Consider the following 4510-nt stretch of genomic DNA (forward strand, 5'->3'; position numbering starts at 1 on the left):
TGAGACCAAACCTCTTTAAACATCATCATATGTTAGTGCATGATGCAACTATACATTAAAACAATAATGTCAAATTTTATGAAATTTTCTCAAAATCTATGGGCGATAACCCCTACGAAAATATTAAATTTTTGGTAAATTCTTTTTATACTGAAGCCTATAATCTTTAGCATTATTTTAAAATTTGTAACCACATTCTAAATTTGTATTAATGTTATTTAAACTCTCATTCATGGTACATGGACATCTTTCTAATTTTATATCAATTAATTTTGTAAAACTTCATGTAATCCCTAAATAAGTGGACTTACCTTTAAAAAATCGCTATTTTCTAGAGAAACATAGACAACAAAGGTTCCAAGCCTCTTTGACCATCATCATATGTTAGTTTAGGATGCAACTATGCATTGAAAAAATATTGTTATATTTTTAAATTTTTTCAAAATCTATGCATAAACCCACACGAAATATTGAGTTTTACGTTAAACGCTCGATATACTGAAGCCAAAACTTTTTAATAATGTTTTAAAATTTCTAACCACATTCTATCTTTGTATTAATGTATGTTAAACTCTCTTTCATGGTATACGAGAATCGTTATAATTTTTTTATCAATTAATTGAGTAAAACTTCATAACACTCCCTAAATATGTGGAATAACAACTTTAAAATCGCTATTTTCTTGAAAATTGAGATAACAAAGGCTCCAAACCTCTTTAAACTTCATCATATGTTAGTTAAGGATTCAACTATGCATTAAAACAATAATGTCAATTTTTTTGAATTTTTTTCTAAATCTATGTGTTAACTCTCTTTCATGGTATATGAGAATCGTTATAATTTTTCCATCAATTAATTTAGTAAAACTTCATAACACTTCCTAAATAGGTGGAATATCCACTATAGAATCGCTATTTTCTTGAAAAACGGAGACAACAATGGCATCAAACCTCTTTAAACATCATCATATGTTAGTGCATGAAGCAACTTTGCATTAAAACAATAATGTCAAATTTTATGAAATTTTCTCAAAATCTATGTGGTATAACCCCTACGAAAATATTGAGTTTTTGGTAAATTCTTTTTATACTGAAGCCTATAATCTTTAGCATTATTTTAAAATTTGTAACCACATTCTAAATTTGTATTAATGTTATTTAAACTCTCATTCATGGTACACGGGCATCTTTCTAATTTTATATCAATTAGTTTTGTTAAACTTCATGTAATCCCTTAATAAGTGGACTTACCTTTAAAAAATCGCTATTTTCTTGAGAAACATAGACAACAAAGGTTCCAAGCGTCTTTGACCATCATCATATGTTAGTTTAGGATGCAACTATGCATTGAAAAAATATTGTTATATTTTTAAATTTTTTCAAAATCTATGCATAAACCCACACAAAATATTGAGTTTTACGTTAAACGCTCTATATACTGAAGCCTAAACTTTTTAGTATTGTTTTAAAATTTCTAACCACATTCTATCTTTGTAGTAATGTATGTTAAACTCTCTTTCATGGTATATGAGAATCGTTATATTTTTTTTATCAATTAATTTAGTAAAACTTCATAACACTCCCTAAATAGGTGGAATAACAACTATAAAATCGTTATTTTCTTGAAAAATGGAGATAACAAAGGCTCGCAACCTCTTTAAACTTCATCATATGTTAGTGAAGGATTCAACTATGCATTAAAACAATAATGTCAATTTTTTGAATTTTTTTCAAAATCTATGTGTTAAACCCCTTACGAAAATGTTGAGTTTTTCGTATATTCTTTATATACTGAAGACTATAATATTTAGTGTTGTTTTAAAATTTCCAACCACATTCTACCTTTGTATTAATGTATGTTAAACTCTCTTTCATGGTATAAGGAATCGTTATAATTTTTCTATCAATTAATTTAGTAAAACTTCATAACAGTTCCTAAATAGGTGGAATAACCACTATAGAATGGCAATTTTCTTGAAAAATGGAGATAACAAAGGCTCCAAACCTCTTTAAACAACATTATATGTTAGTGCATTATGCAACTATGCATTAAAACAATAATATCAAATTTTTTGAAATTTTCTCAAAATCTATGTGCTAAACCCCTACGAAAATATTGAGTTTTTCGTATATTCTTTATATACTGAAGACTATAATATTTAGTGTTGTTTTAAAATTTCTTCTAACCACATTCTATCTTTGTATTAATGTATGTTAAACTCAATTTCATTATATATGGGAATCGTTATAATTTTTTTATCAATTAATTTAGTAAAACTTCATAACACTCCCTAAATAGGTGGAATAACAACTATAAAATCGTTATTTTCTTGAAAAATGGAGATAACAAAGGCTCCAAACCTCTTTAAACAACATTATATGTTAGTGCATTATGCAACTATGCATTAAAACAATAATATCAAATTTTTTGAAATTTTCTCAAAATCTATAACCCCCTATGAAAATATTGAGTTTTACGTTAAACGCTCTATATACTGAAGCTTAAACTTTTTAGTATTGTTTTAAAATTTGTAACCACGTTATACCTTTGTATTAATGTATGTTAAATTCTATTTCATGTTATATGAGAATCGTTATAATTTTTTTATCAATTAATTTAGTAAAACTTCATAACACTTCCTAAATAGGTGGAATAACCACTATAGAATCGCTATTTTCTTGAAAAACAAAGACAACAAAGACTCCAAACCTCTTTAAATATCATCATATGTTAGTGCATGATGCAACTATGCATTAAATTTCAATTTTTTTGAAATTTTCTCAAAATCTATGTGTTAACCCCATACGAAAATATTGAGTTTTTCGTATATTCTTTATATACTGAAGACTATAATATTTAGTGTTTTTTTAAAATTTCTAACCACATTCTACCTTTGTATTAATGTATGTTAAACTCTGTTTCATGGTATATGGGAATCGATATAATTTTTCTATCAATTAATTTTGTAAAACTTCATAACACTTCCTAAATAGGTGGAATAACTACTATAGAATCGCAATTTTCTTGAAAAATGGAGATAGCAAAGGCTCCAAACCTCTTTAAACATCATCATATGTTAGTGCAGGATTCAACTATGCATTAAAACAATAACGTCAATTTTTTTGAAATTTTCTCAAAATCTATGTGTTAAACCCTACGAAAATACGTATATTCTTTATATACTGAAGACTATAATATTTAGTGTTGTTTTAAAATTTCTAACCACATTCTACCTTTGTATTAATGAATGTTAAACTCTCTTTCATGGTATATGGGAATCGTAATAATTTTTTTATCCATTAATTTTGTAAAACTTCATAACAGTTCCTAAATAGGTGGAATAACCACTATAAAATCGCTATTTTCTTGAAAAATGGAGATAACAAAGGCTACACACCTCTTTAAACATCATCATATGTTAGTGCAGGATTCAACTATGCATTAAAACAATATTGTCAATTTTTTTTGAAATTTTTTCAAAATCTATGTATTAACCCCTACGAAAATATTGAGTTTTTCGTATATTCTTTATATACTGAAGACTATAATATTTAGTGTTGTTTTAAAATTTCTAACCACATTCTACCTTTGAATTAATATATGTTAAACTCTCTTTCATGGTATATGGGAATCGTAATAATTTTTTTATCCATTAATTTTGTAAAACTTCATAACAGTTCCTAAATAGGTGGAATAACCACTATAAAATCGCTATTTTCTTGAAAAATGGAGATAACAAAGGCTCCAAACCTCTTTAAACATCATCATATGTTAGTGCAGGATTCAACTATGCATTAAAACAATAATGTCAATTTTTTTGAAATTTTCTCTTTGAGTTTTTGGTAAATGTTTTTTGTACTGAAGCCTATAATCTTTAGCGTTGTTTTAAAATTTGTACCCGCATTCTAAATTTGAACTAATGTTATTTAAACTCACTTGCATGGTACATCGGCTTCTTTTTAATTTTATATCAATTAATTTTGTAAAACTTCACGTAATCCCTAAATAAGTGGACTTACCGTTATAAAATCGCTTTTCTAGAGAAACATAGACAACAAAGGTTTCAAGCCTCTTTGGCCATATACATATGTTAGTTTAGGATGCAACTTTGTATTGAAACAAAATTGTTATATTTTTGATTTTTTTCAAAATCTATGTATAAACCCATTCGAAATATTGAGTTTTACGTTAAACGCTCTATATACTGACGCCTAAACTTTTTAGTGTTGTTTTAAAAATTTTAACCACATTCTAGATTTGTATTAATGTATATTTAACTCTGTTTCATGGTATATGGGAATCGTTATAATTTTTTTATCAATTAATTTAGTGAAAATTCATAACACTCCCTAAATAGGTGGAATAACCACTATAGAATCGCTATTTTCTTGAATAACGGAGACAACAAAAGCTCCAAACCTCTTTGAACATCATCATATGTTAGTACATGATGCAACTATGCATTAAAAAGAAATGTCAAATTTTTTGAAATTTTCTCAAAATCTATGTG

The sequence above is a fragment of the Brassica oleracea genome, chromosome C2, assembly GCF_000695525.1.
Source record: "Brassica oleracea var. oleracea cultivar TO1000 chromosome C2, BOL, whole genome shotgun sequence".
Lineage (NCBI taxonomy): Eukaryota > Viridiplantae > Streptophyta > Magnoliopsida > Brassicales > Brassicaceae > Brassica > Brassica oleracea.